This window comes from Oncorhynchus keta, chromosome 2, assembly GCF_023373465.1.
Source record: "Oncorhynchus keta strain PuntledgeMale-10-30-2019 chromosome 2, Oket_V2, whole genome shotgun sequence".
Taxonomy (NCBI): Eukaryota; Metazoa; Chordata; class Actinopteri; order Salmoniformes; family Salmonidae; genus Oncorhynchus; species Oncorhynchus keta.
In genome coordinates this window covers 64,266,313-64,282,051 of record NC_068422.1, presented here as the reverse complement: position 1 = coordinate 64,282,051, position 15,739 = coordinate 64,266,313, and the positions used below count along the sequence as shown (strand labels likewise).

The following is a 15,739-nucleotide window of genomic DNA, read 5'->3' as shown; positions in this document are numbered from 1 at the left end:
TGATGATATTTGAGTAAGGATACGACGTGTGATAGACGATGAAACAGTCAACCCTGAAACGACATAGGCATACACGTAAATAGAGGACTCTGGCGGTGATATTATTGGCGCATAAAGTTATAGTGCGTCATTGCAAATACTCCTGACTGAAACGGGTTTTCTGAGTCATCATATTCATTTTTTATATTCGGGGTTTATCTCACCACTTAGTGACAGTTTATATTCCCACGTTATACCCTGTAAACTATATGATATATGTTTTTACTAAATTGGCAGAGAGTAAAGAGAACGAACTTGGTATGCCTATATCGAAACACGCAGAGCAGGTTACATGTTCAATATTTTAAGATGCTTAAAACCTTAGCATTTTCGGTAGAAATGTATCAATATGGTAAAATGCTGCTCTCACCGTGAATGAGTACCCAATTGGAAATGATGAATAAATGATATGTGCGCAGCTCTTGGAGTTTTACGGTAAAAGGGTGGCTACTGAAACGTGGCTGGTTGAATTTGTGTCTATTTTGTTTGCAGCTCTGATCCGCTCCGTACAGCCCTATACAGTCATTGGTACAGCTCTGAGCAGCGCCAGCCGGACTGGACAGAACATACCGAAGCCAGTTCTCCGTGAAGAGCGAATCACCTCGGCGCGTTCGTCACAAATATAACCACACAGCCAGAAAGCAGCCTATTCTCCGTCGATTCATGGAATTATTGTCAGGTGGCGTAGGTTGCATTTATTACCAATTCAGTTCGATAGTTGTGGCTTCCACCCATCCTGCCTGAAGGTCACAAGCGGAGCTGCTCAGCACCGACCGCCGCGCCCCTTCAGGACTTCGTCACCCAGGTAAATGTTTTGGAACGTTAAATCGTTTAGCATGGTGTACATTGTGTGTATAACATGGTGCACATTATGTGTATATTGAGCAATTGTTTGAGGTGCTGCTTTTACCAAGTTGCATTGCTTGCAACATTGATGTTATTAGATGATTTCTATAATGATATTTTGTTTAAAAAGCCTACTGCAACTATGTCAGCTTGTTTTAATTAATTATGCATACGGAAGGAATATATTGTGGGAAGGTATGCTTGTTATTGTAAATGTATTTGTAGTGTGTATATATATATTTTTTCTTTTTTCTTTTTTTGTTTACCATTATGCATCTCCAATCGCCAATTGTAGGCTGCATAAACCCCAAATGCTACACGTAATAAGACTAAACTGTATTTTCCTCTTAGCCTGTTCAACATGAAATATGTTTAACTATTGGCTATATACATGTATAGCATAAATAGTTGACGGGTATGGCTTTGGGCTGATAGTTTATCTTCTCTACATTGGATAAGACCTATTGATTGAGAGTGGGCGATTGGTGGTAAGCAATGTACACAAAAAAGCGCGTGCCCGCGTTGTGTGTGTGGAGATAAAGAGATATTTAACATTCATGTTTTAAAAAACATGTTATAGGTTGGTATTTATATCAAATAATGATGGAATTAATTCATAATAGAGCTAAATAATTCAGATTTAATTCATGTTAAATTAACAAAATGCTGAGACCTGTTATAACATTTTGGATTCATAGATAAACCAAGATTTAAAGCAGGCCTATGTAATTTGGTGACATTTAGCAAATTCCACTGACGGTGTTATAACAACTCAATAATGTGGAGTTTCCCGGCACCTTGTAAATCCCAAGACAATTAGCCTAATTAAAGTGAAATTGTACCTTTTTAGTATTTTTCTCTTGCAGATAAACGGGCATGTTTCACCCGGCTAATGAAACCGCGTCTCCTCTTATCTCGCTGGCCATAAATAAAGTCCTCAAGAGCGGATAATAAATTAGCTTGATAAGTATGTTCAACAGAATGCTACATTTCTGGCGCGAGTGAGGTCCACAGTGGATGTTTTCTGCAGTAGTTATCTTTAGTAAACCGCTTTGAGATATAGATGACAGTACAATAACTTATTAACCTGTAGCCGGGAAATCAAATGTTTCTATATAAATTATTCTATAGGCATAGTGGGCGTAAACATTGTATTGCGACTGCGTGTGGCGCGCGCAGGGGAGGAGGTATGTGGCCTAATGAACAATGACCATTTATTTGATAGGAAAGTAGAAATCATGCAGTAGATTTCTAAGAGGACTTGAGGAGATGAGGGGCAACATGTCAGACATGGCCTTGCAGAGTTGCCTTGCGTCGTCCTACGTGAAGTTCCAGGGATCGTGCCTTGTCTCTGTGCACACACAGCTGTTTGTTGTAACACACGACCCGCTGTCGGGGTTTGTTTGCGTCATAGCTGAACTCCCGCTGGGAGAGTGATTATTGATGTGTTATGAATGATGCAGAGACATGATTATATTACAATGTTTGTATATCCTACTGTTATGCTTCTGATGTATGTGTCCGTGCGCGTGGCTCAGCTGTCAGGTATAGAGACAGACTGTTTTTTCCAGCGCTGTTTTTTCCAACTCTAACCCAGTGGGACATCAGATCTATTGGAGCCACACTAAACAATAGTTCAATTTCGAGAAGATCAACAATGAGGAGAGAAGTCAATGCAATTCATCTGGAGCAGCACTACCGCACTTTCTCTCCCGGCTGCTGCACACTGAATCATTCTATCAATTCCAGGCCTTGGCTGCCTGGCACAACTTGCATGCCAACCGGTGATGTCTTCATGTGGGCATCAATACTTTGTTCTGCTCCAAAAAGTAAGAGGAGGGATGACAGGCAGGCCAGTGGATATCACACTACTTTAGCCAATATCCTCACCCACATCACCACCATTATCTCCTCCCTGCCATACTGAACATTAGGAGTATGGCACGGCACTCATGAATCTTCTTAGGATACATCTATGACTGTGGATCTGCCTGCATTCGCTCTTTAACTCAGGGTTCTCAACGGCTACGGAATGGACAGGTCCGTCCGTGTTCATTGATTTATGTAACAGCAACCCTTCACATGATACGGTCTCTCTGACTCACCCCCCTCTCTCTGTCTGTCTCTCTCTGCCGGTGCTACCGTCATGGACCGCTCATTGGTGTTTAGCAGAGCTGGGTGTGTGTATATTAGAGTATGGCAGGTCCAGGGTCAGTGGTTCAGAGGGGTATTTTACAGTGGTGTCTATGGTATTTTACAGTGAAATTTCATCACTTTGTTTCCAACTGTCTGCTGTTATTACAGACAGCCAAACGTGCAATTAAACTCAGACAGTGTGGGCTCTGGGTTTAGGCAGTTAACACACACACACACGCACACACACACACACACACACACACACACACACACACACACACACACACACACACACACACACACACACACACACACACACACTGGATTGGGTTCTGGGAGATTACAGGAGTAATGGGAAGGCACATCTGTCCTCCCACTCCAGCGGTCCTTGTTTGCCCCCGGTCTTTTGGCAGAGGTGGTCATGTTGTGTGTCTGTGTTGGCGTGTATGCTGGCAGAGATGGCGTACACCGTACGTGTTCCCCTGAGGGTGAGGGCTGACTGTGCTATGCTGCAGTGGGTTTAGTAGCGTTCTGTATGATCGATATGCTCCTGTCTTACTGTGAAATGAGTCAGAAAGGGCAATGTGGAGCCGGACGGCTGCTGTTGCTATGGGGGAAGAAGAGTACACAGTTGCTATCTAGGGAAACAATGACTTGTGTGTCAATATCACCATGCCTGTGCTGTTTTCTGGGAGCTTTGGGCTGATTTGTATCCACATACATTATCTGTGTAATATGTTTGTGTGGACATGCGTGTGGGTTTGGAAGAGAAAGAAAAATATAGTATTTTTCTGTTTCTCTTTGTGTAGTTTTGAGAAGCTCTTTGTGTGTAGATGTGGTGTGTGTCTGAGAGAGAAGGCATGTGTGTGAGAGAGAGAATATACTGTAAATACATAAATCATTCAGAACATTATGTGCTGTGCGATGAGGGCGGTGCAGGAGTTAAGCTATGTGCTTTACTGTAAGTTAGAGTGCAAGTGCATGGCATACTATACAGTACACACCACATTACCATTTTGTGTGTTCTCTGAGAGAGAGGGGTGCATGCTATACGTTCATACTAGCCGGGAGGGGGGGAGGGGTACTGTATGTGTGGCAGTAACCAGCACCTGGAGACAGAGGGAGATGGACGGATGTTGAGAACGATGGGGATACATAGAGTAGGATGATAGATGGACTGAGGTTGAGAACAATGGGGATGCGTAGAGTAGGATGATAGATGGACGGAGGTTGAGAACGATGGGGATACTTAGAGTAGGATGATAGATGGACATTGGTTGAGAACGATGGGGATGCGTAGAGTAGGATGATAGATGGACGGCGGTTGAGAACGATGGGGATGCATAGAGTAGGATGATAGATGGACGGCGGTTGAGAACGATGGGGATGCGTAGAGTAGGATGATAGATGGACGGAGGTTGAGAACGATGCGGATGCGTAGAGTAGGATGATAGATGGACGGCGGTTGAGAACGATGGGGATGCATTAGAGTAGGATGATAGATGGACGGAGGTTGAGAACGATGGGGATGCATTAGAGTAGGATGATAGATGGACGGCGGTTGAGAACGATGGAGATGCATAGAGTAGGATGATAGATGGACTGAGGTTGAGAACGATGGGGATACGTAGAGTAGGATGATAGATGGACGGAGGTTGAGAACGATGGGGATACGTAGAGTAGGATGATAGATGGACGGAGGTTGAGAACGATGGGGATGCGTAGAGTAGGATGATAGATGGACTGAGGTTGAGAACGATGGGGATACGTAGAGTAGGATGATAGATGGACGGAGGTTGAGAACGATGGGGATGCGTAGAGTAGGATGATAGATGGACGGCGGTTGAGAACGATGGGGATGCGTAGAGTAGGATGATAGATGGACGGAGGTTGAGAACGATGGGGATGCATTAGAGTAGGATGATAGATGGACGGCGGTTGAGAACGATGGAGATGCATAGAGTAGGATGATAGATGGACGGCGGTTGAGAACGATGGGGATGCATAGAGTAGGATGATAGATGGACGGCGGTTGAGAACGATGGGGATGCATTAGAGTAGGATGATAGATGGACGGAGGTTGAGAACGATGGGGATGCATTAGAGTAGGATGATAGATGGACGGCGGTTGAGAACGATGGGGATGCATTAGAGTAGGATGATAGATGGACGGAGGTTGAGAACGATGGGGATGCATTAGAGTAGGATGATAGATGGACGGCGGTTGAGAACGATGGAGATGCATAGAGTAGGATGATAGATGGACGCGGAGGAATGTTTCTGCCATAAAGTGCCCAACCTTCCACATGCTCCTGATGTGGAAGTCATCTGTTTGAATACAACGCCCCTTCAACAAAAATATGAGCCACCATACCAACCCTTCCACATGCGTGCGCAGATATGATCAACGTTATAAAATAGACTGCCAGCCGTTTGAGTGGTGCAAGTGATTTAGCCTATAGATTGAACAGACGGACGGACATACAGACATGTACTGTAGACAGACAGTGTTTGTGCAGTATGTTTCCAGTGGAGACTAGTTGACTTGCTGTTGCTGCTGCTGCATCTGGGGACTGGAGCTGGGAGAGAGCAGGGCATTGTGGGAGTAGTCTAGTTCTAGTTGGTTGGCTCTGGCTCCAGCAGGCAGCCAGGGCCCAGCCACGCTCTGACAGCAGAAAGAGAGAGAGGGAAGGAGAAAGAGAGGGCCTGTAATTAGCACCAGGGTCTGTCTGCCGCATTCCACATCTGTAAATTACAGAGTGTAGTGGCCTGCCTGCCTGCCTACCTGCTTGCCTGTCTGTCTGCTGAGCCGATAGAGCGTTCAGCTCTCTGCCACAATACCTTGTCTTCCCTTCCCTCCACTGGCTAAGCATATCCAGACCCTATCTCTCTCTCTCTCTCTCTCTCTATGCCTCTCTCTCTCTCTCTCTCTCAGTTCAATTTAAGGGACTTAATTGGCATAGGAAATGTCTCTCTCTCTCTCTGCGTGTGTGTTCGTCTTGCTATATCCATTTGTGACTCCTTCTCTGTGTGCACGAGATTCCTCTCAATGCTTCCAGCATTTCCCTCTTCTCATTCTCTTCTCTCTACCCTCTCTTCCTGTCTCCATCTCTGCCCCCCCCCCCCCTCACTAGCTATCTCTCGTGTCTGCTACTGTGTGGTCAGGCCTACTGGCAGGCATGGCTGCGTTGCCTCTTGGTTTTTTTCCACATCACTTCCACAGCCTTCTTCATGCTGTGATTCGGAGTGGAAGGCTCCCCTCCTCCACTCGCCTCCCCTGAGTCTGGGCTTCATTGATTTGTTTTGATTTCAGCAACTTCAGTTCTCCACGCTGGTAGGTCCGGAGCCGGCCCGCACCGTGACTCTCTCTCACTGCAAGACCAGGGACGGCGCGACCATGCAGCAGCATATCTGTTTCCTATGTGTAGTATGACTAGCTTTTCATGTCAGCTAACGAATGCACAGTACATCTCCAGACTAACTCCAAAGCATTTTTCAAGGGGAAAGGGATTGTGCTACTGTAAAATGAAAAACATTTAGCATATGAATGGATAACATCATCACGGATCAATTAAGTGTGAATGCGCATAAGGGCACTTCAGAAAGGCAAGCAGAGGAAGTACATTTGTGTAGTTTAAATGGGTGTGGGTTTTTTTTAGGCTGGGGAAAGGAACATTTGTGAGTGTGTGGATTGGTGAATCTGTGAGTAAGAGTGAGAGCCTAGTCCCTTGTGTCTGTGTGCATGTCCTGTGTGCTCCCCCGGTGTGCCGCGTCCCCGGAGTGTGTCCCCATGTGTCCTCTGTGCGTCTCCGTGTCTGAGGCTGAGGCGGTGCTAATGGGATAGCTGTCTGGCCTGATGGATGAGGCCTGGCCAGGCTGAGATGGTGACCCTGTCGGGGGGCTGTGGTGGTTGTCTGTGGAGCCAGCCAGCCTGATGGAGCACTTGCTCTGATTGGGTGCCACCGAAAGTGAGCTCACAGGGACCACTCCGCACCCGCACCTTACTCATTCTCTCTGTCTTTCAGCTCTCTCTCTCTCTCTCTCTCTCTCTTCCTGACTCTCTCTCTCTCTCTCTCTCTCTCTCTCTCTCTCTCTCTCTCTCTCTCTCTCTCTCTCCCTTTCTCTCTTCCTGTCTCTCTCTTCCTGTCTCTCTCTCTCTTTCTGACTCTCTCCATTTGACCCTGGCCTGTACTACTAGTATATCTTCATTGATGGATGGCAGAATAGTACCCAGTTCCCAGCGACTATCACTGTCCCACAGTTCAACAGTCTCTCTGACAGTGAGATTCAGTGATGTTATGTGATTACCTCCAGTGCTTTAAAAAAATACAAAAATATAATGTTGTATTGGCACATACCGGAATGGTGCAGTGAAATTTGTTGTTTTACAGGGTAAACCACAGTAGTACCGGCCCCTGGAGCAAATTAGTGTTAAGTGCCTCGCTCAAGGTTAAGTGCCTTGCTCAGGTGTTTGAACCAGCGACCTTTTTGGTTACTGGCTCAACGCTCTAACCGCCAGTCTACCTGCACTGTGTGACAGACAGGAGTTTCACCTGCTCTGTAAGGATGTCATCATCAGGAGTAATGTCAACTATATGGACATAGAGGATGTCATCATCAGGAGTAATGTCAACTATATGGACATAGAGGATGTCATCATCAGGAGTAATGTCAACTGTATGGACATAGAGGATCTCATCATCAGGAGTAATGTCAACTATATGGACATAGAGGATGTCATCATCAGGAGTAATGTCAACTATATGGACATAGAGGATGTCATCATCAGGAGTAATGTCAACTGTATGGACATAGAGGATCTCATCATCAGGAGTAATGTCAACTATATGGACATAGAGGATGTCATCATCAGGAGTAATGTCAACTATATGGGCATATCAGCTCCCTTTTTTTACAGGCACTGAAGGGGATGTTACTGGTATGATCTGTTCCACTTCTATCTGTCCATGCCTTTATCTGGATGGATGGAGGGATCCCAAACTGCTGATCCAGGATCTGTGTCCTCGCTCAAGCCTTTGGTAAAATAGAGGGCAAATACTGTTCCTGAATCAGAGCTTAGGTACTCTCAGCACATATCAGCCCAGAGGGACAGCAGTTGTACTCTGAGTCTGGTTCATTCTTACATCCTGTGTTCCCTCCCTCAACGACTGAAGAGTGGATCTCCTGAGTCCTCTGAAGCATTTACAGAGGATCAGGATAAACTTGAATCATTTATCCTGTTGACACAGAGATGCAGCCATGTGTGTGTGTGTGTGTGGGGGGGTTGTTGTGTGTGTGTGTGTGTGTGTGTCTTTGTGCTATGAATGCACTCCACACACTTTAACTCCACAATGTTGTAGCTTTTCTTTCTTACAACTTCGTCTCTCATCTTTTCACCTTGGCCATGTATTCCCAGATTCCTTTCTGCGTGGTTCACGGCCCCCTGCTTGTCTGTCTGACTGTCATGTTTTGCAAGCGCCTCTCTAAATGTCTTTAACTATAGCCTTTTTCTGAGAGGAGGCAAGTTCAGCCCATCGTTTCAGGTAATTGTGTTTACGAGATTTTTGTTTTCTGTATCATTTTGGCTCTTCAAAGTAAATGTTTTCCTTCCCCGCTCTCCGTCTCTGGCCTGTGTGTGTTTATTCAACCTTGAGTTTAACAGGGAGTTATGCTGTGTGTGTGTGTGCGCGCGCGTGTATGTGTCTGTCTGTGTCTTCCTCAAATTGTATCTTCCATCACAAACACGAGGGCGGCGCCATACTCAGTGCCCCCACCTTGTCATCTGTTAGAGAATGTGACAGCAGACCTACAGTCTGGTGAGTTATCTGACGTTCACACTGAATTCACATTGTGTTCACATTAAACTTACATGTCAGCAGAATGGGGAAGCTGTGTGTTGGCCTGTGATGAGTAGAGGTTTTGATATGCTATTCTGTGCATTGAAATATTTCGATGTGTTTACAACAACCTTCGAAGAGGACAAGTGCCCTTTCCCTTTCTCTTAAATTCTCCATTGGACTTAGTATTTATTGTTGCAGAGTGTAGTCTTGGTTCTGTAGAGGTCAAGTGAGGTGATGTACCCTTATTTACACCATATATGAGTTGGTTTCCTCATCATCTGTTGTGGAGCTCAAACCTGCTTTTCCAGATGTGCCACTCCGCTCTGCACTGCTTCTCTGCTGAGAGAAACTGTGTTCTACTGCCTGTGGAAAAGATGTAGTCAGCCTCTCTCTCTCTCTCTCTCTCTCTCTCTCTCTCTCTCTCTCTCTCTCTCTCTCTCTCTCTCTCTCTCTCTCCACTTAGAAGCAGTCAGTGACATCACACCTCTCCTGACATCTCTCAAGGTCTCATTTTTAGACACTTCCATCCGGTGTTGTTCCACATGTCAGACTGCCAGCAAGATCGGAGAGTGTGTATTGTATGTCTGTGAGAGAGTAGATTTCTGGCAGTGATTGAGTGTATGTGTCTCATCAGCAGAAATACATTGAATATTGACTTTCAGGCAGTAAAGCTGAGCGGTGTGTAAACACATTGTATTGTAACAAGGGCGCGCTCTGTGAGTATCCATTTAGAGACAACGGATAACATGCCTCCATTGACCATCTAGAGAGCCATCCCCCTATAGAGCACCACAGATTAGCCTCCGTAGCAGTGTCATCACTCTGTCAACCCTGTCCCGTGATCTCTCACACACTGACCCGGCTCCCTGCCTCTAAACAACTCTCTTTTAGAGAGGGAAAAAGAGAGGAAGAAGTCTGGGCTGGTTCTGTGGCTCCATATTGACTTCCTGGTCACCACGGTGTCCACGGCAGGGAGCCTAGTGGCTAGAGCGTTGGACTCTTAACCGAAAGGTTGCAAGATTGAATCCCCGAGCTGACAAGGTGAAAATCTGTCGTTCTGCCCCTGAATAAGGCAGTTAACCCACTGTTCCTAGGCCGTCATTGAAAATAAGAATTAGTTCTTTAACTGACTTTGCCTAGTTAAATAAAGGTACAATTAAAAAAATAAACATGAGCCAGACAGATTTGACGGCCCACAACGCCTGCACAGCAGTCACCTCCCTCCCTCATCCGTACGCTTAACACAGTCTTTGTCTGCCAACAATGCTGGGATTTGGGGCTGGTCACCCGCTGGTGAGGAATGGCAATGTCTTTCTTCTCTGTCCGTCTCTGTGTCTGTCTCTGCCTCTGTCTCTTTCACCTCGCTAATGCTAATGTTTCATTCTCTGTTTGACTGGGAAATAGTCCGTGGAACTTCCAGAGATCCAAACCTCCAAGGATCACCCATGAGGCATATATACGTTCCAGTCAGCTCTTTTCTTTGACAACTTCCAATATTTTCCACTGAGACATTTTTTGTAATAATGTATTTTTAGTTCTTGCGTCAGAGATGCTCACAGCTCATTAGCAGTCGCTGAAGAGTTTGCACCATGCGGTCAGCAGCACACCTTAGGGAATAGAGATGGACTGACAGGTAACGTTCTTGTTGTTGGTTACTAGAACATTGACTTCTACCTTCCTGCTGTATGTGTGTCTGCATGAGTGCTGATGTGCTGTAGGATTTTATTTTTTATTGAACTTTTATTTAACTAGGCAAGTCAGTTAAGAACAAATTCTTATTTACAATGACGGCCCAGGAACAGTGGGTTAACAGCCTTTTTCAGGGCCAGAATGACAGATTTTTACCTTGTCATCAGCTCAGGGATTCGATCTAGAAACCTGTCGGTTACTGGCCCAACGCTCCAACCACTAGGCTACCCGCCGCCCCAATGTGAATGTGTTGTGGCGCGTATTCTCTGATAAGCATCTACTGTTCTGATGCTAATCTGGCCTCATTACATTTCCTCTGCTGCTCTTTGGCTCTCGGGATCTCGTTCTGTCTCCAAGGAAGTGTGTGTGCATGTCTATCTGTGCGTGTCTATCTGTACACGGATGTACGTGGCTGACTGTGTGGCTGAGTGTTTTCCTGCCGTGGTACTGGTTGCGTGATTGGCCTTGTGATGGTTAGATATCCGTGTCATACCAGCCCATGGAGATTGAGATGTTGGGAAAACACTAACTATACTGTATCTCTAACGTCTAGACATTACATCTGAAGGTAATGCCCTCAATATCCTGCTATTCACCATTACTCACCAGTCTGGCTGGCCTTGTCTCGCTGAGGGATGTTGCCCCAGACAGCCCCGAACCCCCAGACAAGAACAGACCTTTCACTCTTTCACTCTTTCACTCACTCACTCACTCACTCACTCACTCACTCACTCACTCACTCACTCACTCACTCACTCACTCACTCACTCACTCACTCACTCACTCACTCACTCACTCACTCAATGTGTTGACATTTTAGTTCACTTCTTTGGGATAGTGGGCAATATTTTGACGTCCGGATGAAAAGCGTGCCCAGAGTAAACTGCCTGCTACTCAGGCCCAGAAGCTAAAAAAATAAATAAATCCTACCACTGATTTCAATGGCTGGCACTTTTATAATAGGGAGAAATCGTGCCCGATTGCAGTTCCTAGGGCTTCCACTAGATGTCAACAGTCTTTAGAAAGAGTCTCAGGCTGGTTTTTGGAAAAATGAGCCAGAAATTGTAGTTTTTCTAGGTGGCTACAGTTTTGGCTGTACTGTTTCCAAGCTCGTGAATGAGAGTGCGTTCTTTGGTATTTTTCTCTGGTAAAGACAATAACGATTCTCTGTCTTAAATTGTATAATTTATTTGCGTATTAGGGTACCTAAGGTTTGATTATAAACGTTGATGGACTTTTTTGGATAAGTTTATTGGTAACGTTTGGGATTAATTTTGTATGCATTTTGAAGGAAGGAATTTACTGATTATTGACTGAAGCGCGCCAGCTAAACTGAGTTTTTATAGATATAAAGAAGGAGTTTATCGAACAAAAGGACCATTTGTAATGTAACTGGGACCTTTTGGAGTGCCAACAGATGAATATCTTCAAAGGTAAGGCATAAATTATATGGCTATTTCTGACCTTCGTGTCGCAACTCCCTGATTAAAAATGATTTGTCATGCATTTGTGTGCTGGGCGCTGTCCTCAGATAATCGCATGGTTTGCTTTCGCAGCAAAGCCTTTTTTATTTATTTTTTACATCTGACATGGCAGCTGGATTAACAACAAATATTGCACTTGTGATTTCATGAAAGTTTAATATTTATAGTAATCTAATTTGAATTTGGTGCTCTGCCATTTCACTGGAAGTTGTCGAAATGGGAGCGTCCCACTGATCCGCAATAAGTGTTTGATATAGATATGTAGCTACAGCATAATAGAATGTGTGTAACACAAAAAGTATGCATGTTGATGATGTCAGGTCCAGGATATTGTGTGTCCTCCCATGAGCTCTCTGTGGCTCCGCTTGTCCTCTGTGTTTATTCTTAGTCCAGTACAAGATGATACAGTTAAGAGGCATTCCACACACACACACACACACACACACACACACACACACACACACACACACACACACACACACACACACACACACACACACACACACACACACACACACACACACACACACACACACACACACACACACACACACACAGAGAGAGAGATAGTGTAAACCTTTCCTCCCTCTTTCTCTCTCTCCCACAGTCTCTTGCTGGCAGCTGTTTGTCTTTGATGTTTATTCACAGGAGTGTTGTTAAGGAGATCCTGGGAGTTGGGGCCTGCCTACCACTTTGTTAGGATTCCTCACTTCACCGAGGCAATTACACAAAAACTCAGCAACCTAATGATTTAAAGTCCCCAGAAAGCATTGCAGGCAGACTGCTAGGTTATGGCGTATTATGTTTAAAATCTAATAACTGTCTCTTAGATGACAGCAACTGCTCCTTTTCCTCTCAATTTGCCCGAAGGGCTTCGATGAATAAAATATGTATTTTGTTTTTCTTCAGTGATACCGCATACTGTAGATGAGAAGTTTTGTGTGTTAGAGATAGGAGAATGATTAGAGTGTTTTTGTGGAGATGGTCATGCCAACAGCCTTGTGATGGACTGTGTGGGGGTATGTGGAGGATGTGGGCGAAGAGGGAGGGGGAGAAGGACCTGGCCTGGCTCCAATTTGGAGGGCTTGACCAAAAGGCTCTGGGTTGTGTTAGAAATTAGACACCGCTTCAGAGATTAAGCCCTGTGTGCAAACGTCCGAATTCAGACACACACACACGCTCAAGCACACACACACCCACACCCTCAAGGCGCCAGTCTCCCTGTAAGTTCTATGAGCTGTTCTGTTTTTTGTCCCTGTTTTGGCAGATGTTATTCATTGAGTTGAATGGGGAGAGAAAGGGGCTGATATTTTGACAGTGACTGAGGCACTGACTCTGAGATGCAGTGTTCCCTAGACTTCTGCATAGTTACCCCACTATGTTAATGGGGTGGTACGCATGTATGCATGCATGTGTGTGTTGCAGGCAGTGTGTGTGTTTGTGTGTGTGTGTCGCAGGCAGTGTGTGTCTGTGTCGCAGGTAGTGTGTGTCGCAGGCAGTGTGTGTGTCGCAGGCAGTGTGTGTGTCGCAGGCAGTGTGTGTGTCGCAGGCAGTGTGCGCGTCACAGGCAGTGTGTGTGTGTGTGTGTGTCACAGGCAGAGTGTATGTGTGTGTGTCGCAGGCAGTGTGTGAGGGTGTTGAGGGACACAGGAGGTTGGTGGCACCTTAATTGGGGAGGACGGGCTCGTGGTAATGACTGGGAGGAATCAGTGGAATGGTATCAAATACATCAAACTCATAGTTTTCCGGGTGTTTGATGCCATTCCATTTGCTCCGTTCCGGCCGTTATTATGAGCTTCCTGTGTTGAGGGGAGAGTACAACCTGGGGCAGCACAGCAAAGGTGAAAAGATAATGTAGCATCAAAGCTCTTGTTAGCTCTACCTCCCTCTGTGACCCCTCTTCCTTTTTTCTCTCTCTCTCTCTCTCTCTCTCTCTCTCTCTCTCTCTCTCTCTCTCTTTTCTCCGTCCCTTTCTGTTCCTTCTCTCGGCTAGGTCAAGACAAACGGTTCATTTTGCTGGAGCAGCAGAATCCACATCTCGAGGGGTCAGCAGTAGATTTGAGCAGCTTTAATAGACATCTCTGTATTTATTAAGGCTGGCTTATTGTCTCAATGGATGCTTGGTGAGCTCTCCTATCCCAGTGCAGTGTAAATCACATTCTCTAAGTTCTGTCGCGTTACATTACTTAAATAGAAATGCCATCAGAGTCAAATGAAAGAACCTAAAAGGGTTATTCGACTGTTCCCATAAGAGACCCCTTTACACAGACGGTTCTACCTGGAACCAAAAGGAGCTGTACCTGGAACCAAAAACGGTTCTCCTGTGGAGACAGCCGAAGAATCCTTTTGGAACCTGTGTGTATCACCTGTGGATTGCTTGTGACAGAAAACATTGTCAAATATAAATGTGATTGTGTGCTGCAAAATTGTGTTATGATGAGTTTCAAGTCACATAAAAAAATGAAGAAATACAAAACAATGATGTGATGATGCCTTGGCCACGCAAGTAAATAGCTTGGTCAAAAGTAGTGCACTATACAGGGAATATCGTGCCATTTAGAACACAGGGTTAGTGTCTGTTACCTGGCCCCTACCTGTGTTTTCTTCCCACACCCCTTGGCTGGTAATGACATGAGGGTGTGTTTTCACGGCACCGAAAGGGTCAGATGGCGATCTGTGTGTGTGTGTGTGTGTGTGTGCTTTCACTGCAAGGGTTAACAATGTTTATCAGCTTCCAATGCACCCCAGACTCTAGTTGGAGTGTTCGTGCCTGCCAGCTCCTAGCAATCTCCCTAGTCAATTAGTCCTCCTATCCCTTTCTCCCTGTTTGTGTGAGTATGTAATGTGCGCGTGTGTGTAATGTGTATATATTTTGTGTGTATGAGCTCGCTGGCTACGGGGCATTGTCTGATAGGACCTGCTTGGAGACAGAGTGTCTGGTCTGTCTATGAGGAGGGTGTGGGTGTGTGTGTGTGTGTGTGTGTGTGTGTGTGTGTGTGTGTGTGTGTGTGTGTGTGTGTGTGTGTGTGTGTGTGTGTGTGTGTGTGTGTGTGTGTGTGTGTGTGTGTGTGTGTGTGTGTGTGTGTGTGTGTGTGTGTGTGTGTGTGTGTGTTATCTATGACAGATAGTAGACGTGAGCAGACAGGGCATCGCGTCTGTTGTCGTTCCTAGTGCTGGCTTCAGGCAAAATATTTCTCTCTTTCTCTCTGTGTGTGTGAGAGAGAGAGAGAGAGCAAGAGAGAGTGAGAGAGTGAGAGAGTGAGAGTGAGAGAGAGAGAGTGAGAGAGAGAGTGAGAGAGAGAGAGAGAGAGAGAGAGAGAGAGAGAGAGAGAGAGAGAGAGAGAGAGAGAGAGAGAGAGTGGGAGTGGTCTCTGTGAGTTCACTTTTGGTGGCACCCAATCAGAGCAAGACTATGTGTCTGTGTGCATCCATGCATCTGTGCCAGCATCCATCCTTGCACATATGCCTGTCCATGTATGTCTGCTGTCAGGACTTCGTCAGTTGGGGAGGCTGAAACCGAGGTTAGGTTGGGTGTGTGTTTCTGTCGGGTTGGGGTCACAGACAGGTGAGGGGGGACCTGGGGGAAATCTCCTGCTGCCTGGGCTCCAGTCCCCCCTGTCCCAGCCCTGCCAGTGACACGATCCCTCCCTCCCTCCTGCCTGCCATCACTCCCACCCTGCCTCTCCCTCCCTCCCATCCCTCCAA

General features: G+C 45.9%; 1 protein-coding gene across 1 annotated transcript in view; it reads left to right on the top strand.

The window, feature by feature from the left end:
* The first annotated feature begins 499 nt into the window (after positions 1-499).
* LOC118362275 (docking protein 4-like) overlaps positions 500-15,739 on the top strand; it is a 63,273-nt gene continuing 48,033 nt past the window's right edge. The window contains exon 1 of the mRNA XM_052480450.1: positions 500-844. The gene's annotated coding sequence lies outside the window, so the exon portion shown is untranslated. The remainder of the gene's footprint in view (positions 845-15,739) is intronic.